Below are 25,860 nucleotides of genomic sequence, written 5' to 3'. Positions count from 1 at the left end.
TTTCAAAATTTCGTCACAAATATTATGAAGTGTACTGAAGGTTTTAGCGAAAATTTAGTAAAAATTATATTTATTAATTAAAACGTATATTTTCATGCACATTAAAGATCATTTTGTTATGAGTGCCACCATTTCTATAGAATGAAATTCTGTAGATGTTTTATTTTGTTTATTTGTCTCAAATTCACCAGAAAAAATCATTTGGAATAATCGGTAATTCTTAAGAAATTTAAAAATGTTCTATGCAGCAAATATTTTAATTTTAATTTAAAAAAATAAAATTACCAAAGATTTTTGTATTAAAATATCATAGAAAAGAGTATTTTTAAATTAAAAAATTCCATTTATTTTTTTTAAAAAATAGACATGATAAACATTTTTTCCACTCAACGCCAAGTATATCAGATAATATGAAAAATAAATTAATAAAATTAACACGATATAAAATACTCATGATCAAGTATTTTTACTTTATGTAAGCATCCAATAACTTTTATTTTACATTCTTTCATGGCTCGACGCGTGATTCAGATATTCTGCTGTACGCAGCTGCGATTTAAAATCTTGTTTACAGTGAAAATCGATTTCCAGAAAGAGAAGAAAGAAGAAGAAGAAATTCAGAACATATCATTCACAATCAAACTTTTCGAAGCAAATGTAAAATACCCAACTCATTGCGCACTTAAACAGCAGATGGAAAAATTGGAGGAAATATTTGTCTATCTTTTTTCTTTCTTTAAACAGATCGATTACTTCAATAAAATATGAATAAATTTATGCCTAAAACAATATTTGTTGAAAGAAAACTTTTTTGGTACTGAATGAAAGGAAAATATGCTCCTACAACTATATTTAGTGATGGAGTAACGTTATAAAAAACATAGGGAAAAATCGATATTCTGTCTTCTAGTCATTTTGACTAGACAAAGGGTTATTTTTATTTTAGACTGGCTACCATCGGCAATCAGCTGGTTCACTCAGAATATTTGTTTCATAATGTTTAATTTAAATATAGTCTCCTATGGGCAATTTGATGCTCATGATTATCTTAACAAATGAGGAGTTCGCCTAATGAAATCAAATCATATATCATTAAGTGAATTAAGCCCATTAAGTGAATGGATAATCAATTTTCAAATTACTCGTTGTCTTTTGCTGTAATGTAAATTCACTTTCTGATTTCTCATTTAAACTGCTCGTATAAATTACCAGAATCTGTTTTCTTTAGTTTTCATCAATGGAATGAAATCATTAAATATTTGATAAAATAATGATAACTGTTTGATTTCCATTACAACAATGAAATCTATTGTAAAAAATTATGCAGGAAAATATGTTTTTAATTATAAAAATTTAGGAAAATAAATTGGTTGGCAATTAAATTGATATCATTAAAAGATTTTTTTTTTACATTTTAAAATGTACATATTTGTGCTAAGACATTTTCAGAAGTTATGGCCGAAAAAAGGCAAATTTTAACTTAATTTCTAATCAATAATAATTTAAATTAAAATTTAAAAAAATTATTAAGAGGAGCATTTTTTTTATTTCTTAAAATTTATCTATATTAAATTTGGTAGCTGTAAGTTTAATGGCCTCTCTTGTAAAGTGCCGTTGTATATATACACTAGCATTTCTATTCTTTAAGTATAGATTGCTGTTAAACCAAGTCTATATACAATATTAGAAACAGAAACTTCTTAGTAATTTTTTTCAATAACAAGAGAAACACTCTAATTTTTTTTTTTTTTTTTTTTTTTTTTTAATATTGTGTAGCATAAATATATCATATGCAAACTTTCAATCCTCTGATCACTCAGTGATTTTTTAAAGTTGAATTTAAGATTTTTCTTTCCTCAAAACTTATTGACATACCATTTTGAAGAATAAAGATTTCAAAAAAGTACTGATTAGTTCTGCATTCCATTTGTGTGAAGCCTTTTGGATCTTCGAATACGCATTAAGTCGAAAATTAAAAGCAAATATCTTATTTACATAAAAATGGCAAAATAGAAATGAAAAAAAATTGGATTGTTCTCCCGGCTTTCACACATACATAAAAGTGCCACCTACAATGCATGGTTAAACTGTTTTTATCTGTTATTAATTATTGCAATTAAATGCTGTAATTGACATCAATAAAAATCAAATCCCCTAAGAATACCTAACATTAATTTTTGTTAAAGACGATTTGACACTTCTATTTTCATTTTTTAATTCTTAAAACTTTGGACCTGTTAGCCGAATACATCAAAGCCATTTTAAAATTTTGAAATTATCTAGTTGTAGTATAGTAATAGCATTAGTATAGTAATCTAGTATAGCATCTAGTATAATAATAGCATTAACTTTGTCTGATTTTTTCAAACTTAAAAAAATTATTTTTAATCGAAACCTTGTTAAATAGTACATGAATGAATTTGTCAATATTGTTCTTAAACATGAATGAAACATAATATTAATTATTTGGCATTAAAGATTCTTTCATAGCATGGTCCTGTTCTTGTACGTGTGTGTGCATATGTGCATGCGTGTGCTTGTGGTTATTACGAAGAAAAAAATACAGAATTGTATTTAGATTAAATATAAATTTGTCTCAAAACTGAAGAATTTGCTACAAAATTATGATGCAAGGTTCAAATTTCTTATATTTCGTTGCGTTATTTAATTATCTTGTCCAAATATAGCGAATTGAATTTGTCTTAATTATAATTAGTCCTATTTCAAATCCTTATGAAATTATTTAGGGATGGATAATTTAATTTTGAATCGCGGTCAGATGATGAGAAGGATATTTGAGCCGGCAACTCTCGCTTCAAACTTCCACACAACAACAGCGAAAGCACATTTGGCTTTGACGAATTTAGTGTGCAAAAAAATCAGCTTACACAACAGTTCTTCGGTGAAATCGGGTTTCGAATCTGGAGCCCTACGATCCCAAAGCTGCGATTTAATAATCTCAGCTTTGCTGTTAGCTGAGAGACAGACAAGATTTTGAATACGATTTGTCTGTTTGTTTTTCCAGATACGAAGATATAGGACGTCAGCAAGATGTCAGTATCGTTTTTTCTCGATGATAATTTGTCAACAACTTTGGATACAAAAAAAAAGAAAAAATATTTATACCAGTCGAACACAGTGGCGTAGATAGTGGGAAACGTTCCAAGAATTTTTTTCTCTTCCGAAAATTCCACTAGTTTAGCTCGTAAATGGCGAGAACCGTTTTATTTTTTTCCCAAAGCGTTTCATGTATTTTACTTTTTCACTAAATGAAATAGTTTTAAAAAAATATGATGAGAAGTCGGACATTATTCACGTTGGAGGAATGAAATTGAAAATCGAATTCGGTTTGCAACGAAATGAAAATGCAAGTGAATACACTGTTTTTCATGGAACTATTCCATTTATACGTACAAAATCAATGTATTTAATTAAAACACAACAGATAGTAAGAATAAATGCACTTGGAGAGGGTAGAATGGTTATGAAATCATTCCTGAATTCATTTTCATATGTTAGTTAGTTAGTTGTATTAACGTCCTGTTTTTTAAGCAACACTAGGGCTATTTTGAGACGGACCTCGTAATTTTAAACCAAGGTCAGATGACGAGGACGACACCTGAGCTGGCACCCCCCTCTCCAAATCACGCAACACCAGCGGGAGGACGTTTGGCCTTGACGGATTTAACGTGCAACAGACCCCCTTAAGCGGCGGTTCAACGACCTGCCACCTCACGGATTTGGTCATAAATATGACATCCCACCCACTGGGGGACCACACTCCCCCGTCGCCCGTGGTACGCCTGTAGTACGTCTGTAGCTTCTCGCAAAATGTCGGTAAATGGATAAACATCAAAGAGCCGGAAAATTTGTTTGGGCTATGGGGGGGGGGAAGAAACTGAGGGTTTTGAGCGGTCGAAAAGGGAACGCGTGCCGTCTGAAGATTTCTCCGGTCGTGGGTCCGCTGCCACAGGCGGGGGTGGCACCACGAAGGAAGGGTGACAGTTTTATGACCACATCTGTGAAGATCCTACGGCTGTGGGACCGCGACTTTAACGGTTCTTCGGTGGAATCGTGTCTCGAACCTGAAACCCTACGGCTCAAGAGCGGAGACCTTACCACCAGGGCACCGCGGTCCTCATTTTCATTGGATAACCAATACTAATTCAATTATAATCAAATGTCAAGATCTTCATGGGTTTTTCATCTATAGATTGAATTTAGACCATCTGCCTTGCAATAAAGGAAATAAGGCTGTTAATAGGCAAATTTTTACATCATTAGCCATTTTTGGTGATTAGCTTATTTGCCCAGAATATTGGTTTTCCTGACTGTTAAACTAATAATAAGGGAGCATTTATTCAAAAGTTACCTTCCAATTGAGTAGATTGAAAAATATGAAATTAATAAATTTCATCTGCCACAAATTATTAGATTTCGAAGTTAAAATCAAAAGAAAGCGATTTCTTTATCTCAATTTTACTATTGGCGAAAGAAGGCATGTGAATGATTTAAGAGAATGAAGAATTAATTAACAAAAGATGAATTTCATCATAACAATAAAAGCATTTTTACAGATTGTGACAGAAGGTTTCTTTTTTTTTTTAAATTCTGAGATAGAATAAAAATCATCTTTATGATGTAATATTGTCTAAAAATACAGTTGAAAAGAATCAAACATTTGCTTAATTTCATTTATTTTATATTTTAATTAGTTTTTAGACTTTGAAGAAGTGACCGAAACTTTCCTATCTTCTGTCTCCATAATATTCAAAACGACAAAAAAAAAAAAAAAAAAAATCACTAAAATTATTTAGAGAAAAAACAGTGATCCACCAACAGAAAAAAAAATACAATTCCAAATTTTTAAAAAAATGGAAGGAAAATATTAGCAATAACCTCCAACTGACGTGAGAATATTATGAATGAGCATAAATATAAAATTATAAAATCTGATTATTAACCTTTGCTACAAACCAGAATAAGCACATTCTAGCCACTCGTATTCAACCGGAGGCAGAAGGTTAAATTGAATTATCAGAATGTCGCAACAACATATTGTTGTTGAGTCCTCACGCTTTATCACCGGTCACGGGGCAAACCCTCCCATAGGAGGCAGGTGATGATTCAACCCTGGACCGTCATTGTACTCACCATAATGTTGAGAATCAACCATCATACCGGAAGCTTCTCATATACATTTTTTGAGGTGCCCTTTGATGAAATTATAATGCAGTATAAAATATGAAGTTTACAATCAAATAACTTTTATTCTTATTTAACATTATTCGCACACCAATAAATCAGTCAATTTAAACATTAAAAAAAACTATCTTGGTTGCAAGGCGTCAAAACAAATTTTGGAATTTTGCATCCGTTAATGACATAGAGAAAAAGAGAGGGATGTTTTTAACTTTTCCTAACGTTACAGACAGCGGTAGACGATTATATATATTGAGACATTTTTACACATCTTTCTAAATTTGACATTCCTTTCATTACAATATCAAAAGCACCCACATTAAGTCCGTATAAAACTCGAACCATGGATGGAAATTAAAAAGCTTTTTAAAAAGGCCAATTCAAGGGCGCACACAATATTTTATTCCACCTTCATATGCAGTTCGAAAACCTAGTTACTTTAAAGTATACGTATGGATTTGGTCATATTCTATAGGCTCGTCTGTTTGTATAATATATATATATATGTGAGGAAAGGCAACGACCAGCATTAATATGAGAAATATATTTATTAATATTAAAGAGAAAGGACAAAATATTACTAACAAAGAACACAAAAAGATACATGAGCGTGAGCTGCAAGTCTTGTAGTCTCATTGCCCAACTTTCGTCTGCCAATAATGACGGGAAAGCATCATGTGATTAATGACGCAAGATGGCCAACATGGCGTCATACAGGAGATGCGATCTGTTAACAATTCCCACACATACATATATATATATATATATATACTTTTTAGATAATAAGTTGATGAAAAGGACAATTTTGACCATTTATTACCATTTCTATCACAATTTATAACCACTTTAAAAAATATAAATATTATTCCGAATAATTTTTATTATTATTGCAATACCTTCAAACAAAAGCTTAGTAGTAAAGTCAAAAATACTTTTTTTAGTTATCTTCTAATTACAGTCGGCTTCCTTCTTTAAATGGTTTACTTTTTTATTGCTTTTCTCGTTGAAGTATTACAAAATATTGTGATTGGCGAAAAATTCGATCCCGACATTTCAATGAATTTTAGTATCTTTAACAACCTTGAAGAAGAAAAAAAATTATTTTTGCGTTTATCTAAATGTTTATGTGTATAAAAACGCGAAGAGATAAACAGATGAAATTTGGTTTATCAGTGGAGAGGCTATATACAATGCCACTTCAAGGATATTTTCTCATGTGCCATCCATGCGAAATATTTCCATTCTGGAACAATCATATAAAATTCGACTAAGAATGCTACAAATTCCGCAGCATTGCTTTCGCATATCACTACTGACTTACAGGTCACCTGAAAATGCTGCGATGAGTGTTTAAGACGAAATTTCCCACCTGCCGTCCTCGGAAAATGGCCGCAAAATTTGAATAGATGAACAGCTGCGGGTGGAAATGGGAAAGCGTGTTCGAAAAAAAAAAGAAAGCCATTTCTCGACACGTGCGGGACAATATCGTACCACCGGGAGGAAGTCAGTCCCATTTATAATAGCGGATGAACGGAAGTAAATGAGAGCAGTTACTTTTCTTTTTTTGTTGATAAGGCCCAAACGATTTCGAATGGTCTGCAACGATAAAAATTAAGTTGGCGATAATTTCTTTCTATACAGCAGAAGAAAGTTCAACATGCGTTGAAGGTTATGCATGCGCGTTTTTTAACAAAGGATAAATTTTGATTTAAAAAAAAATTATAATAGACTTTCCGTAATCTAGAAAATATTATTTAAGATAACAACCGGATTAGTCGAGGTGTATTATAAAAAACGCCTTTTAAAAGTAAATATCTATGTTTATTATACAATATATTACAAAATATGCAAAATAATATTGAATATATGTATATTATATATGATACTTATTACAAAATGTAATTCAAAATCTGAGTAGCAGTTTCAATGATGTATTTAGACTTGATGAATCCATAAGCTATTTGAGATAAGGTGCGCTAGTATATTTAGCATAGATGATTTACTCGAACAATTTTTGAAGACCCTGAACTATAAATGGTGCAGCTTATGCCTAAATCCGCCACTAAGTTATTATCCGATTAGTCTAAATGTAATATAGAAGCACCTTTTATGAGCAATTATCTATGCTTATTACACAAAATAGTACAAAATTTGCGAAATTATATGGAGTATATACAATATATGATAAATATTACAAAATATAATTCAAAATCTGAGCAACAGTTTCAGTGCCGTATTAGACTTCATGAGGCCCTAAACTATTTGAGATAAGTCGCGTTGTATATTTAGTATAGATGACGCTTTCTCGAACAATTGTTGAAGGCCCTAAGCAGAAAATTATTTAACTTATACATAAATCCGGCACTGAGCAGTCTATTGTTTATATGGCGTCAAGGTCTGAGTAGCAGTTTCAGTGATATATTTAGACTTGATGAGTCCATAAGCTATTTGAGATAAGGTGCGCTAGTATATTTAGCATAGATGACTTACTCGAACAATTTTTGAAGACCCTGAACTATAAATGGTGCAGCTTATGCCTAAATCCGCCACTAAGTTATTATCCGATTAGTCTAAATGTAATATAGAAGCACCTTTTATGAGCAATTATCTATGCTTATTACACAAAATAGTACAAAATTTGCGAAATTATATGGAGTATATACAATATATGATAAATATTACAAAATATAATTCAAAATCTGAGCAACAGTTTCAGTGCCAGATTAGACTTCATGAGGCCCTAAACTATTTGAGATAAAGCGCGTTGTATATTTAGTATAGATGACGCTTTCTCGAACAATTGTTGAAGGCCCTAAGCAGAAAATTATTTAACTTATACATAAATCCGGCACTGAGCAGTCTATTGTTTATATGGCGTCAAGGTCTGAGTAGCAGTTTCAGTGATATATTTAGACTTGATGAGTCCATAAGCTATTTGAGATAAGGTGCGCTAGTATATTTAGCATAGATGACTTACTCGAACAATTTTTGAAGACCCTGAACTATAAATGGTGCAGCTTATGCCTAAATCCGCCACTAAGTTATTATCCGATTAGTCTAAATGTAATATAGAAGCACCTTTTATGAGCAATTATCTATGCTTATTACACAAAATAGTACAAAATTTGCGAAATTATATGGAGTATATACAATATATGATAAATATTACAAAATATAATTCAAAATCTGAGCAACAGTTTCAGTGCCGTATTAGACTTCATGAGGCCCTAAACTATTTGAGATAAGTCGCGTTGTATATTTACTATAAATGACGCTTGCTCGAACAATTTTTGAAGGCCCTAAGCTGTAAATTATTTAACTTATACATAAATCCGGCACTGAGCAGTCTATTGTTTATATGGCGTCAAGGTCTGAGTAGCAGTTTCAGTGATATATTTAGACTTGATGAGTCCATAAGCTATTTGAGATAAGGTGCGCTAGTATATTTAGCATAGATGACTTACTCGAACAATTTTTGAAGACCCTGAACTATAAATGGTGCAGCTTATGCCTAAATCCGCCACTAAGTTATTATCCGATTAGTCTAAATGTAATATAGAAGCACCTTTTATGAGCAATTATCTATGCTTATTACACAAAATAGTACAAAATTTGCGAAATTATATGGAGTATATACAATATATGATAAATATTACAAAATATAATTCAAAATCTGAGCAACAGTTTCAGTGCCGTATTAGACTTCATGAGGCCCTAAACTATTTGAGATAAGTCGCGTTGTATATTTACTATAAATGACGCTTGCTCGAACAATTTTTGAAGGCCCTAAGCTGTAAATTATTTAACTTATACATAAATCTGGCACTGAGCAGTCTATTGTTTAAATGGCGCCAAAGTCTTTGATATCTGCAAACAGTGACTGGCATTTCCTTTAACGCTCATCATTCACTTTTCTGAAAACACCGGACTACAAGTGTCGGACAAAGGCAATACCAAATTAATAAAGGTCTACTGAAATGATACTTTGTTTAGCAAGAGGAAAATCGTTTGCTTAGAAACATAAAGAGGGAGAAGACTTATTGTAAAGTATATCTTTTTTTTATCATGACTTTGTATATCAAAAACTTTCCACTTTGCCACCGATGTGAACCCCCGGGGGGCACCTCGAAATGAGGAAGAGATGCTTCCGGCATGGTGGTTGGATCTCTCCACCCTGGAGGGGTACACTAATAGATGGGGAATTTGACTCCACCCATCGATGACGGGAGATACTTCCTTCGGAGAGGGTTGTACCGTGGCCGGTGACGGCCCTTAGGACTCAACCACAGTTCCTGCCAATGTTGCTGTTGCGGCGGTTCGGTCATTCAGTTTTATGGTTTAAATCCGTGTGCCTTTGTGGCGGGTCGGAGAGTTAGATGGCTGACTTACCACCGATGTGGTTTAATCTCTATATGTCAAATAGATGGTGTATGTGCCAAATAACTTTAAGCCAATCATCAAAATTAATATTTCCTTGTATCTATTATCTTTTATATTCTAGGATTAGTATCTATATATAAGTTGGGGTCCCATTTTCGACAGCTGTCAAAATTCTAAAGCACTTAACCCATTTGGGTGGGCACACTATGCTCTTACAAAACTGAGGGTACCTTGTGATTTAAATTTTGCCGCAAATAACAAATTCCGTATGCATTTTTAGATTATCTGTAACAAAAAGAAGAATCATTCGATATTCCAAAAATCATCAGCTATAAACAGGAATCAAATCTTCAAAGTTGGACAAATAAGGCTCGCAGTGTAACCTCAACACAGACCTCTGTAATCTCAAAATACTGGAATTAGTATACCATTTATACAAGTCTTATGTTCAATTCGTGATAGCAGTTCTGAAACAGAACACACAGACGCAAACAAACAATTATAATAATAACAAAAAATCTCAGAATACGAAATCAGAGAGATAAGAAAACATTGATATGCTTTTCAAAAGTATTATAATCATTGCACTTTGATTCTAAAAATGGTCTTTTTATTCACTGAAAATTAACAAATGCTCCGTGGCAAGTTAAATATTTCTCTTTTGTGATGGAATCTTTATATCTTTCTTACCTTATATTATGTATTCCATCGACCTTTCGACGGAACTGAGATTAGAATCGTGTTGTTCCGCTCATGGAACTAATTTTAATAAGCCAAGGAAGTAGATCTTCCGCTGGTGTCTGCTTGGAGGTTACCCGATACCAACAACGAAAACAATACTCAATAATTAAAGAAAAAAGAAAAAAAGTAACAGAAATTGATTAAAAAAGGTTGGAAAAAATGTACAAACATTTGTAAATCACAATATCATGTCTATGATTTCTTCCAATAATAAAACAGAAAGTGTGTGTATGTGTTACAGCTCTACAGATCAAACTGTTCGACATTTGAAGGATAAAAATATGCCTGAGCAGTTTTTTTTTTTAAAAAAATTGTAGTTTTAATTAATTAAAAATTAAGCGAAATTTCGACGTTTTCCGCGATAACTTCTTAAACTATTATAATACAAACATGATATTTACATTATTTTAAAAATTTTCTTTCTAAGCATAAAAATATTTTTCTGTATAATTTTTCTACTCCTAATAAATTTTTAAAAATATTTTAACTGGATTTTGTATTGTAACAATTTATTTCTTTATTGAAGTGAAATTCGAATTGTTTTCGTTGTTACTATCAATATTTTATTTCGGAATTTTTTTTTCAGTTGTCATTAAGATATGAAAATTCCATTTATTTTTCCTTATTGATTAGGCTTCAGTATAGCGCATATTTTTAATATTTTTTTAAAATCTTTGTTGCATTAACATTTAAATTTTATTACAAAATCCAAAATTTATATGTGGGCCCATTAATAAACATTGCCACTTTTTGCCGTGTTAGATCTGTAAACATAGACATTCAATTACGGAGATGCATAGGGTAATGAGCAGAAAGGTACAAGACTTTTAAAATAGCTTGAGTTATGTATCTATCAAAGTTTTAATAAAAATATTTTACAGAAGAATTCATGAAGTAAAAACTACACAAAACATTTGATCAAAATTTTTAGCAATAATTAATCCCAAAGATACAAATGATCTAGTTTTAAATGGCTAGTTAAAAAATAATAGTCATTATAGATCATAAATTGAGTGATATTAATTAGTTATCCTAATTTTTATTTATATTATGTATTTCAATAAATTTTCTGAGGAAAACACAAAAGGATAATTTAATAGAAAAGAATGACGTAGACTAGGATAAGGTAATAAGTGATAAAGGATAAAGTAAAAAGTGATAGTATAAAATAAAATACTATTTCAAATAATTAAGCAATTTAATTAAGTAAGTAAAATTTACTTCGACTATCGCTTCCATTTTCGATGACTTGTTATATTTTGAGTCAATAAATCGGAATTTTTTAAAAGTATAAAGTAATTGAAAAATATTTTAAATAATTTTTCAATTATAGCTATATTAAAAGTTTGAAATAGTTTAACTTGATTTTTTTTTTATTTTTATAGTAATTAAAATTTAATACTTTTATTCTTTATTTAACATTTTAAATACATTGTAATAATTGAAATAATCTTTAAATATCTGAATAATTGAATAATATTTGAAGTATTAAAATTATCAAGAACGCGCTTTTTAATTTTATTATTATTTTAACGCATCTAATTAACTTTTCCTGCATTCAAAAAACAGCGAAAAAAATTGTGTGATTCATATTTTAATTTTAAATGGTTGGTAAACATTAACGTCTCTAAAGGTTAAGATCGTTGTAACAATTAAAATTTTATTTTTACTTTTATTTTTTATTTTTATTTAACTTACTTCATATTTTTTTTATTACTTTTACTTTTTATTCAACCTTTTAAATGGATTATATTAATTGAAAAATCCTGAAATATTTTAATAATTGATGAATATTTAAAATATTATATGTACCAAGGATGCGTTAAAAATAATAAAACTGAATTAATTTTATTGTTATTTTAACGCACATTCGTAACTTTCTCTGTATCCAAATAAAAACGAAAAAAATTGTGTGATTCATATTTGAAGTTTAAACGGTTGATAAAACACTCGAACATCTCTAAAGGCTGGGATCTTTGTTTTATAAATAATTTAAAATTCTCAAGAGCATTTCAATATTTTAAGAATTTATCTTCATGTTTATTTAGTTGATTTTGTGAAGTGTAAGTCATTTTTAAAATCAAGAGGTACTTCTTTTAAGAGTCATCTTATCAAAATATCCTTGGAGCTATGAGTATTTTTTTAGAGAAGAAATGATAACAATGCAATTAAATAATTTCAATAATATACATTTTCTTTGATTCCACAAATTTATTTTTACATTAAAAAAATGCTGGGGACTTTTTAAGATTTGACACTTTTAGGACTTGACTTCAGCAAAAGTTAACCTGCAGAAGAATATTACATGTTATCAATGTACTCAGATAAAAATATTTTTTTTTATATAGAGATGGAATAAATGCATTATGATTATCTTATGCAGTACACAGTCTTCATTCAATTTCATAATTCTTAATGATTTCTTGAAATTTCATTAAAAATACATTAATCGCAGCTCAGTATACATTGTAAAGTATTAAATCAAAATGATGAAATTAATATTATATTCAAATATATTAATATTTTGTTATTAAAATTTGCCAATTTTCCCTAATATTTTAAAATGGGCAAATGATGAAAATGAAGAAGTCAAATGATCCGTGAAGATTATCAGTAAGATGGAAGGGAAGTCATATCACTGACTCCCCGACCCACCCGAAGGCACGCGGATAACGAAAAGTGAATGACCGGACCACCGCAACAGCTATACTGGCGGGAACTGTGGTTGAGTCCTAAGTGCCATCACCGGCCACAGTACAACCTTACCCTAAGGAAGTATGTCCCGTCATTGATGGGAGGAACCAGATTCTCCACCTTTTTGTGTACCCTCCAGGGTGGCGAGATCCAACCACCATACAGGAAGCATCTCATCCTTATTTCGAGATACCCCCGGGGGTTTAAAATAGAAGGGAAAAAAACGCCGATAAATTAAAAGCTATTCTTTCGATAATGTTAATCTTAACATACAGAGTGAAAAAAAAAAAAGAAAATAATTGCTTTCTAATGTTTATCCAGTTGACATTTAACTCTTGTTTAAAAATTATTTTTAAAAAAATCTTAGTGAATGAATGCTTTTGCTGGTAGTAGATTAAACAAAAAGGCATTTTCGAAATTTAAAGAAAAGTATTTTTATTAATATTTTTGAAATTTACTTTTTTTTCTCAGTTTAATTTGGTTACTTAAATGAATATATTTCATTCTTTTTTTATTTTTTACTTTCTCGTATACGAAGTACAGAGAAAGCATTGTAATTGTCAAAAAAAAAAAAAAAAAAATGAAATATAGATTTTGAGGAATTTTCTTGTTTCAAACCTCCCTAGGTTCGAAAAACACATTTTCGGCATCATGTCTGTCTGCGAACACGATAACTCAAAAACTCTTAGAGCTAGATGGCTGAAATCTATATTTGGAATTTTGCAGATTTCCATCACAGTTTGATCGAAATTCATTTAGAGGAAGTCTATCTGCCTGGCTGTCTAAGTATAAGTGAACTTGATAATTATAAAGTGCAAAGAGCTAAGTTGATAAAATTTGGTTCACAGATTTAGCATATAAAATATAGGTGCTTATTAAATTTTGAGCTAAATCCGTCACATTGCTGTCCATTTGTCGGCATGTATTTGCGGGCGCATGAAAACGCAATAACTCATAAAAGCAATGACCTAAATAATTGAAATGCAATATGAACTGCTGCCCTGTGTTGAATTTTGGTTCCAATTGGCCTACAAACACGTATCCCAAATGCATATTCTCAAGATAGATCCAATAAAACTGTTAGATTCAAGACAAAGATTATGATTTCATAACTATTGTTCACTAATCCCGTGCAATGCATTCGTGGTCTTATCCAAAGTCCACAATTAAGATTCAGATCAGATCTTTATTGAATAGTATGAGAGAAAGTTCCGGGTAGAACACTCTCTTCGGTTTCAAATATCTTTTTATAATGACTTTTCCCTTCAACATTTTTTATGCTCAGATTTTTCTTTCTACTAAACTAACTGCAAAAACTAAAAAAAATTCCAATTTCATGCGCATTAAAGAACTGGGATTTTAAATATTTGAGAGTAAAATATAAATAAATAAATAATAAAAGAATCTATTTCCAAAAACACATTTTTATGAGCTAAATGTCATATGTGAAGTGACAAACAGCTTGAGAGAACGGTACCTGTCATTCAAGATATCAAATATCAGTGAAATGTACAACGAACTTCTTTTTAATTCATTCCATAATAAAGTGTAAAGATATATTGATGGCAGCAAAAGATCGTTTAAGGTCAATATTATGAATATGTTTCGAGCATAAGAAATGAACAGTTTTATAAAGTTTAATTATTTTTAAGACGTCTTCAAAAATCTTAAAATTAAAAAAGTCTGTAAGGAAATCTTCAAAAGTCTGTAAAACTCTCTTTATGCAGACAAAGATGAATGCTTATACATCTTTTATACAAGCATGTAACAGTTGCATTACTCTTACCTTCCCTTTTGGATACTAGATGGCGATGCCTGTTTAGGCCATCCCATATGTCATCCCATAGTGCATTGCGATTGTAATTAGAATGAGATGTGACGCTGAACTGTAAAGTCGCGCGCGTGAATGTTTTGTGTTTGTGCTTGTTTTAAGTGTGTGAATGTGATTATTAAAAGAAATGTTTCCAACAACATTCGTCCTGTTGCTTCCTGCACAGATCATAATAATCTACATACCACCACATTGGCACCCAACGTAAAAGAATTTCTGATGAAACGGAAGTGAAGTCGTTCCGACGATCACAAGAAAATTTTCCCGCCACCACATTGGCGGCCAACGGAAAAGAAATTCTGATGAAATGAAAGTAAAGTCGTCCTGACACAAGTTATAATTTTTCTCATCCCGATAACGTGTCGTCCTGACACAAAATAATTTTTCCCATCCCGGGAACAGTTCATCATTGTGTTCCAGTGAAATGATGAAACGAAAATGAAGTCGTCCCGACGATCGCAAGAAAATTTTTCCGCGCGCAGCAAATTATAAAACGTGTCGTCCCGACACAAGTTTTTCTCATCCCGAGAACGTGTCATCCTGACACATGTGATTATTCTCATCCCGAGAACTGTCTATCATTGTGTTCCAGACATCAGTCCTAAAAGATGAACCAGCGTCTGCCATCTTCGCTTCCTTGATGTCCTAAGGAGTATTCCAGTATTCAGTTTTAAATCCTAACTCGTACGGGACGTCGACCCCTGTACCGAGTATAATTTATTATTTGCGCATCTCCACCAAAAATCTGCATTTAAATCCAGTGAAGAAAGTGTGTTTCTGTTTTTCAAATTTACAGCACGGAAAAGTGCATCAGTTTTGTTTTGGTGGTTCCTGTCCGTATCTGTTCTCAGATAAGTATCATAATACTTGTACATTTTTTTTTGTTGTTGTTGTTTAAATTCAATAGCATCCAGCATTTGTTTCGTTGAAATATATTCTAACAACATTCTTTCATGTTTGAATACACCAAAGTGCTTCGTCTTCTGTGAAATGTTTTCATACTATTTAATAATTTCTAAGTTACTTCTGTTTTTATAGCCTATTCATCGTTGCTAGTTTGCATATTGAAATATCTGTATCGTTTTGTTATTTGATCTCAATCATTGAAAGTGCGTAATAATATATCTTTTAAATATTAAGATATTCTATATAGTGAATTTCAAGTAGTTGTTGTATTTCTGTATTTTAATTAAGCACGAAGTAATTTATCGTACTTGATACATTTCTTGGTCCGTAAATTTGCGAACCGAAACCAAAGCTGTTCTCGTTTACTGATACCATTGTATGTGCCCTTGAGTGACGCGCCGAGTCTCATTAAGTATTCATAAGCTCAGTCGCTCTCAAAGTGATTAATCTAAACAAGTATTGAATATGTTTTCTTTTTTCAGTTGCTTGGTGTTTTGGTATGAAAAACTGTTCTGATAGATTTATTATTTTTTTTTCAGAGTAATGATTCAGCATTTAATCGTATAAAATGTGCAATTTTATTTCTGATTCTCAGAATGTTATTTTTATGGTTAAGAATGCTTCTTAATTTAAATTTTACTTGGCATTATTCTGAAAATCTTATTTTCTTTTTTGTTTTAATGATAATGTTTACGTTTTTTTTTATTCTTTTGAAATTTGAGTATAGGATTTAGATATGATGATTATGATATGAGTATATGATTTGATATATTGTTATTTTGAGAAATTCCATAATATATCTCAAACATAATTTTGCTTTACAAATGTTAATTGTGAATTTTTTATACATATTTTTGCATATTGAAAAGTGAATTAGAAATTGTGTATCAGTAAAATGTTAATATTGATTATTTCTTTTTTTTTAACGTAATTGCAAATTTTATTGTTAGTATTTTGAATTTAAAGTGAACTTTTGAGGAACATTGACTTTTATTTGAACGTTTTTTTCAACTGACTGTGCTTAGAGGAAAAATAACTTTTTATTTGGTTTGCGTAAAGATAAACGTTCAATATGGCATTTATGTCTAAAGGCAGGAAACAAGATTTAATAAAACTTGCCACAGAACTTGGTGAGGAGGTGGAAGGTGATCTTAAAGTGATTGAATTACGCGAATTAATATTGAAAACGTCGATTTACAAAGAAGATTTAGACTTTGTGAAAGATACCCTAGAAAACATTATAACTGAAAGATTAGAACGTGAGGAACGAGAATGTGTCGCTGATGAAAAAGAAAGAATAGAACGGGACAGAGCTTACGAGTTGGAGAAACTCCGTCTGCAAGTGGAATCTCAGAAATTGGAGCAGACTCCTGGTCTTGAACTTTTGCCTGCAGACCAACAAGCTACATTTAACTTGAAAAAGTTGCTCCCTGACTTTGACCCGCAGGATGGAGACATGACCCTATTCTTAAATCTATTCGAACGTCAAATGAAAATTCTAAAAATAGGTAAACAGAACTGGGTTGCTCATCTTCTAGGGCTACTACCTAATAGTGTGGCACAGCTCATCGCAAGAGAACCAGAACAGGAAGCACATAACTTTGATTATATTAGATCCATGTTACTTCAACGGTTTAAATTAAGCGCTGAGAGGATGCGACAACTCTTTGTAACTCACAAGAAAAAACCTGAAAGCACATGGAAAGACTTCCATTTTGAACTGCGTAGCTATTTTGAAGCATGGCTTGCAGAATTGAACATAACGAAAATTGAAGAATTGAAAGATCTAATGATCTTGGATCAAATGAAGAAACGAGTTCTTCCCGAAGTCAAGAACCATTTTATTGATGTATGGAGTGAATGGGTTACCCCAAATGATCTAGTGGAGAAACTGGACAGTTATGACAACTTACGCTCTGTAAACCTAAAGCTTGCCTCAAAACCACATGAAACAAAAGCTATTTACCCAAAAAGAAATCAATATAAATCAACCCGATTTGAACAGAGAGATGATAGACAGGGTCTGCCGTGGATTCCCAGTCAAAGTAGGCGGAATCCCGGGGTCCCCAGTCAAAGTAGGCGGGATCCCAGCTACAAAGACAGACCCCCTCTGTCATGCTATGGTTGTGGAGAGCCAGGAGTTGTAAAGGCAAAATGTGCGAAATGTAATCCTATGGTTCAAGGAGGCCGCACTCAACCTCCAACCCTTAATCACATGAACTTTTATAGTATCTTAATGGAAAGTCAGCCATCAAGCATTATTGAAATTACGATTTGTGGTTCCCAAGCAGCAGTGTGTGCCGACACTGGAGCTACACATTCGGTTGCCGGAGAAAAACTTTACCATTTCCTCAAGAATAAAGGACTAAGATTCGAAAATAGTACTGTTGACATGGCCCTAGCCGACGGGCATGTACAAAAAACAGATATACTCACAACGACGGTAGATATTGGTGTGGCAGGAAAAGTTATCCCCACGAAACTTATAGTCTTGAAGAATTCCAAGGGAAACCGAACTCTTCTGGGTACAGATTTTCTGAGAGCCGCAGGTATCGTCCTGGATCTTCAGAAAGGACTTTGGTATTTCTCAGAGACTCCTCACCAATCGTTTAACTTTATTGAACCTCCGGCTGATATTAAGTCTCTCCTGGCTGTGCCTGTTGCATCCCATCCCTGTCAACTTCGAGAAAAGGAGGGTACCCATCTCTCGGGAGAACAACGGACGAAATTCAATTCCCTGCTCAAAAGGTACGAGAAATGTTTCCAACCAGGGGGAGAACCAACTCCTTTCATCGAGCATCGAATCAACACTGGTGATCATCTCCCAGTCGCAGTACCACCGTATAGGATGTCTCCAACTAAAAAAGAAACATTGAAACAAGAAATTGACCGACTCCTTGCTGAAGGAATTATTGAAGAGTGCGAGTCACCATATGCCTCTCCAGTGGTCCTAATTCCAAAAGCCAATGGTACCATGAGACTTTGTATAGACTACAGAAAACTGAATTCCATCACTATTCCAGACTCTTATCCATTGCCACGAATGGACGATCTTCTACATGAGGCAAAGCCAACCCCTTTCATGTCAGCAATTGATCTGAAAGCCGGTTATCACCAAGTAAAGGTCCATCCAGATGATCAAGACAAAACAGCGTTTGTTTGCCCGTTTGGAACATACCGCTTCAAAAGGATGCCATTTGGACTCAGAAATGCACCGGCAACATTTCAAAGATTAATAGACCGCTTCCGCAATGGTCTGGAAGATATCTTTACTCTTGCTTACCTAGATGACATTATCATTTTGTCAGAGACATTTGAAAAACACCTCTCAGATTTGCAGTGTGTCTTTGAAAGACTGATCCTCTTCAAACTTCAAGCCAACCGCGAGAAATGCTGCTTTGCATCCCGCAAAGTGAAATATTTGGGTTTTTGGATAACTCAGAAAGGAATAGAAGTTGATCCTGAAAAAATTGCCTCTATCCAGAGCATCCCACCTCCGCAGAATGTTAAACAGGTCCAATCATTTCTACAGACATGTTCCTGGTTCAGAAGATACATACAAAATTTTGCCGAGATTTCACGACCCCTCAGTGACCTCACAAAAAAGAAATCTCCTTGGAATTGGGGATTTCCCCAGCAGACCGCATTCGAAACCCTTAAAAAGTGCCTTACAACACCCCCAGTGTTGAAGCAAGCTAATGGCACCAAGCCATACATTATCCGGACTGACGCAAGCCACTATGCACTTGGAGCTGTTTTACTTCAAGGTACCGGTTCAGAAGAACATCCAATCGAATATGCAAGTCGATTGCTCACTCAAGCAGAACGCAATTATTCAACAACAGAACGGGAAGCACTGGCTGTTGTTTGGGCTTTAAAGAAATTTCGTGGGTATTTAGAAGGTTCTGAAATCACTGTGGCATCCGACCACCAACCTTTACGATGGCTCTTAACTTTAAAGTCTCCGACGGGTCGACTTGCTCGATGGGCTTTAGAAATTCAAGCTTTCAACCTGAAAGTTTTGTATGTTGCTGGAAAAGCCAATGTAGTTGCAGACATGCTCAGTAGACCTGTATGTGATGAGAAAGAAACTCCTTATGAAGTGTGTAACATAGCCATTGCTGACCTGCCTGTCAGAAGTGCTAAAGATATGCGTGAAGCTCAACTTGCTGATGAAAATCTGAAAAAGATTATTGACAGTTTCGAATCTACTCAGAAAACAGAAGATTATGCCAACTGGACAGAACGTGGGTTCTTAATGAATCAAGGTGTCCTTTACAAATATTTGCCAGATGCTGATTCCGAAGAGGCACAACTGGTAATTCCTTCTTCAGAACGTGATTCTATAATGGAAAAACACCATGATGATCCGATGGCCGGTCATTATGGAGAAGAAGGTACTTTTCAAAGAATTGCTAAGCGTTACTATTGGACTGGTATGAGAAAATACATAAATGATTATGTAAAAAATTGTCCAGAATGCAACAGATATAAAGCAAACAACCAGAAGCCAGCTGGTTTACTGCGAACCCCAGTCTATTCTCAAAGATTTGAGATAATCTCGATCGATCTTTTTGGTCCATTACCAAAGACTGAAAATGGTAAGCAATGGATATTTATTATTGAGGATTGTGCAACCCGATTGGGTGAACTATTTCCACTATCTCAAGCAACTGCTAGTGAGTGCGCCATTACACTCATTGAGGAGATATTCCTGAGATATGGAATTCCCAGACGAATCATTAGCGACAATGGGTCTCAATTCGTCAGTGCCGTTCTTCAACAGGTGTGTTGCACCCTCAACATTAGCCAAAATCTCATTCCTGTTTATTTTCCTCAATCAAATCCTGTAGAGCGAAAGAATAGAGATTTAAAGCCTCGACTGGCCATATTGGTTGGAGATGATCACGGAAACTGGCATTCGAAGTTACCAATGATTCGTTTCGCCATGAACACCGCAGTTTGTGATACCACTGGCCATACACCTGCATTCCTCCAATTCGGAAGAGAATTAAGGACTGTTGATGATGTTGTACGAGATTTCAAAGCAGTTGTCGAGAATGACAATTTTGTACCCGAGATAACGCCTTATCTTAAAAGGTTTGCTAACATCATGAACGAATTAAGGGAACGAATAGAAATGAAACAAGACAGAAGGAAGATATATTACGACAAAAACAGAAAGCAAGTATTTTATTCTCCGGGTGATAAGGTTTGGGTAACATCCCATCCCATTAGTAACAAATTTAAACGTAAAACGTCGAAATTTGCACCACGTCGAGATGGTCCATACATCATATTAACGCAGCGTTCTCCAACTACCTATGAAATTGCTAGCCCAAGTGATCCATCCACCTCCTTAGGAACATATCATACCTCAGCTCTACTTTCGTACAGTCGAAACATGGAAGCGGGTACACCACTGCATCCGATTCGCAAAAGAGGCCGACCACCAAAACTTAATTCCCTTTCCTCAGGAACCAATAGACTTCCAGACTATTCAAATTCTGTCTCCTTGCCGAGACGTCGTCGGAGCCAGAGGGGGAGGATGTAACAGTTGCATTACTCTTACCTTCCCTTTTGGATACTAGATGGCGATGCCTGTTTAGGCCATCCCATATGTCATCCCATAGTGCATTGCGATTGTAATTAGAATGAGATGTGACGCTGAACTGTAAAGTCGCGCGCGTGAATGTTTTGTGTTTGTGCTTGTTTTAAGTGTGTGAATGTGATTATTAAAAGAAATGTTTCCAACAACATTCGTCCTGTTGCTTCCTGCACAGATCATAATAATCTACATACCACCACAAGCATACATTTTTTTTCTTTCGATTTTCATGAAATTTAGTACAAGTACTCTTCAAAATAAAAACAAAAAAAAAATCTCTGCCAATTTTTTGCAGCCCAAAAGATAATTAAAAATTAAGAAAGTTTTTGATGTTTCCCAGCTCTATTTTTTGAAAATATTATTCCCCAACAAAAGCTTTTCTTTGTTGTTTTTTTAAAGATAGCAACTTAATTTCTGTAAAAAAATTTCTCTAATTTTAATAATTTTTAAAAAAATTTTTTAGTTTGATAACCAATTTGTAATAATGTTTTTATTATTATGCATAAATTCAAACTCATTTCATTATCGCACCAATTGCCATTCAATAGCACGCTATGCTATGTTAAAGTTAAGATAAAATATTGCTTTTTTATATTCACTATTTAAGTAAGATTTTAAGTTCGCGTTTATTTCGTTTATGCAAAGTTTAACGGAATCGGAATAGACTGTTTCCATTAAACTTATATTTTCAATCCCTTTAAATAATAAACTGAAATTTTATTATTCCATATTAACAATTTGGAAAAACATATTCTGGGTGGACAAATTGGTCTCCAAAGGTGGCTGAATATGCAAAATTTCGCCTGTTAATAACCTCATCATCAATAAGGATATAGATAATGCATATAGAATAAATTTTATCTATATATGTAAAATTCATTATGTTGAAATTTGAAGCTGATTGAGCTTGTATTGGTTATTTGATTTCTTCACAATTTTGCCCTCTCCTATAGTCTGTGTATTTTCTGTAGGCGGTTGAAGGTCGCATTTTCTACCGTATTACTGGTGTCCGATAACCAATAATGAGGTAGAAAAAGTACAGAAAATACATAGACATATAGTACACATATATTAGCAGTAGAAAATATTACACATATAATGTATTATTTTTTTTATGTTCTACGTTTTTATGTTATATTATGCTTTAATTAAATGCATTTATTTTGTACAAATGAATGGAATGATTTCATGGAAAATGACATATCCACCGGAATAATTATAATTTTATAAAAACATTGATCTTTCTCCATATGTATAGCAAGTACATCTAGGAATTAAGCCTATTCAAATTCGCTATAATTTTTCCGGATACCGTTTTCAGTAAGATGCGTGGCATGAATTCTGTTTAAAGTATCAAACATCGTTTCCTTTTACAATTAAAAAGAAATTTATTATTCGAATATTTGCCTCGAATTTTTTTATCAACAAAGGAAGAAGGAGAAAATTTATGATGTCATGCCGGAAAAACAATAACATAATTCCAAACAATTGTCGCTGCACTTTCGGTAAAACGGTATGTTGACGATGAAATTATTTTCATATCTTTTGAAAAAAGTTAATAAAATTGCAAAAATACTTAATTAAATTCGTAATTTATGTCTTTACAGACTACTTACTCGCATAATTATCTAGTTCTATGCACCCTTCTACAGTTATTTCATAGAATATTTTCTTATTTTGAATTATAATTACACTTAGTAAGTTATACATATGATAAATTATTTTCAAGAGAAACTTAATGGATTTCTTTTTAAATTAAAAGCAATGGATACTTATTTTTATCATTTAAAATATGATATTGTTAATCTTTCCAACTAAAACTCATGATATTCAAAAACAGTTACAAAAAAAAAAAAAAAAAAAAATTAAGCTCCTATTTTGAAATATTGTTGCACTGTACTGTTTTAGACTTGATTCATATTTTATATACACCATTTATTGACACTATATTTTGTCCTTAAAATTTATTCGTAATATATAGCAACGATAATGTGCACATAAAAAAAATGTATTTAATAACGTTGCAAAGCGCGCGTACATAAATCTTGTAAGTAAAATGATGAAAAACATTGTTTTAAAATATAAACATTTTCAAAAATATATTAAATTTAGAGAAAAAAAACTATAAGGAAATAAAAACTGATATTACTGGAAAACTTATTATTATTACTACTATTATTATTTTTGAATTTAAAGTAATGTAAAAATAACTTGTACAATAATACGCCCTGAAGTTAGAGAAGAAAAACTTTAACATTTTGATTAATTTTAGTAGATTTTTAATGAAGATTTTACAAACATCTTTATTAGAAAGCGAACTATTTCTAACTGCATAAACATGAAAATTGTTTAGATGAATTATAATAACTACTTACACTATATATCTGAAGAGAATATTCATTTTTTTCTTTTTATTGAATTTGGAAAAAGATATTCAGTTAATGAACAAGAACTGTCGTCTAATCTCCAATATTAAGGCCACAATCTACAGTGACTTCAAAACAAAACAGATCGCTTATTAATAGGATTTAATCATGAAAATGAAGCAACAATGCCTGTAATTCAGTAACAAAAACTCGGGTTCTTTAATTGAGGATCAAAGTATGTCTATTTCATGAAACATCCTGGGGCCTATGGAATTATTACAAATTAAAGATAACCATATCGCGTTATGGACTTTGAAATACAAGATTAGGCACCATTTTTCATATGACACTAATTATTAAGAATGTCAAATATACTGAAATTTTTAGAAACAAACAGCTCCTAGTTTTGAAATCATACTTTTTTTACCCAGCATCCACTGCAATTCATGTAATTTTGCTGCCATATGATAAACGGAATTATACATGTAATCTGGCTGCTAATGGTCTTAAGCTCAGCTATGATGTCACACACTTTCTTCTCCTGTAATGCGCTCACTGGGTTTCAAACTTAAATCAACTCGATACACTCCATATGTATCACATATTAATTAATTGACTCTACAATGTTCATACATATTTTTCAAATTGGAAATATAACAGAAGTCAAAAGGAGATTTTTTTTTTTTACATTTTGATGATGATCAGTAAACAAATTAATTAAATAGACGACTTTCATTCTTTGGTTTGAAGACTGGGCACTCGCCCAGAATTCATATTATGCTGTTATCTTTTATACTTTTTGGCCTCGACTGTGAATGAAATTAGCGAACATTTATTGCAAAATGGAATAATTGGCGAAAGGTGGTACTCAAACATCCATTAAAACTCAGTTAATTTGGTACTTCAACTTTTTGTAAAGTTGAATTAAGATGTTAAAATAATTAAGGTGAACGAAGTTAAAGATAATTGATAAAACCAGATTACATTGGCCGTCAAAAACAACAATAACAAAAACTCTTAGTTTAAACCGAAAAAATCTTAGTTTAATTATGATGAAATACTTAACTAATTATTTGAATAAAAATTTTAATTTTGAAAAATAAGATGAAATAATGTTATTTTATGGCTTTTATATTTATTCATTGTAACCATATATTGTCATATTTAATTGTTTTTGTAATAATAAATGCCTGTGTACATCATATATATATATATATATATATATATACACACTACAATTTTGACTTTTAGAGGGAGGCGGAATTTTATAAAATAATGAATTAGGCCCAGCATAAACACCGAGAAAAAAATAAGTATGGTTAATTGAATGATAAAATAAATAAATTTATATAAAAAGTGTATGAGATATTAAAATGACTCTAGGATTATTAGAAGAAAGAAAATTAATCGATTTCATGAATGATAGAATTCGATTCCGAAAATACGGCAATCCGCATTTTCTTGAAAATGAATCTTGTTTTAAGTTACAGAAACTACGTAATATAAGTAACAGATAGAAGCTTGGGGATTTAAAACGCGTCGTCATATGACAGTAACCTCACAAATGTATATTCAGCTTTATGAAATGTTTTCATTAAATATTTACAAATTATGGTTTCTAATTTATAAATTTATAAGCATTTAATCTGATATAATGAAATCGAGAACTGCGTATATTAAATAATAATAAGCTCATATTATTATATGTATATGTATTTTTAAAAATTCAGTTTGTACAAATCAAACTAAGCTCAATTGAAAAAAATTTAGCAAATGAAAGAAAAAGCTAGAATTTTATAACGACATATACAAAATGGAGAAATGTAACTGTTCATAGTTCAAAAAAAAGAAAGAGAGATTAAAACATCTGCTTTTCGAACAAAAACGATAACGCATATTTCTAAGCATTAGACATGGGAAGTTAACAGCAAACGATCCGAAAACAAACAGCTTTGGAAAGAATTTCACTAAGGATTAAATACCACTCACCAAAAGATTCCATCTAACCGGTAAATCTGTTCCTTATCGTTTGGCAGAAAATGAAATACCATATTCTGATGTGAATACTTTTAGCTGGCTTTATCTTCTTCAATGATTTCCAGTCATGTGAGCAAAGAATATCACGAGACAAA

The 25,860-nt window shown here is 32.2% G+C and overlaps 1 protein-coding gene across 1 annotated transcript in view; it reads right to left on the bottom strand.

Annotated features, from left to right (window-relative positions):
* The window catches only part of LOC129963118 (uncharacterized protein KIAA0513-like), a 63,097-nt gene extending 37,237 nt beyond the window's left edge, over positions 1–25,860 (bottom strand). The window contains exon 1 of the mRNA XM_056077200.1: positions 25,718–25,860. The gene's annotated coding sequence lies outside the window, so the exon portion shown is untranslated. The remainder of the gene's footprint in view (positions 1–25,717) is intronic.

The sequence above is a fragment of the Argiope bruennichi genome, chromosome 3 (assembly GCF_947563725.1).
Source record: "Argiope bruennichi chromosome 3, qqArgBrue1.1, whole genome shotgun sequence".
Lineage (NCBI taxonomy): Eukaryota > Metazoa > Arthropoda > Arachnida > Araneae > Araneidae > Argiope > Argiope bruennichi.
Note: the sequence above shows the minus strand (reverse complement) of the source record. Positions and strands in the feature narration are given on the sequence as shown.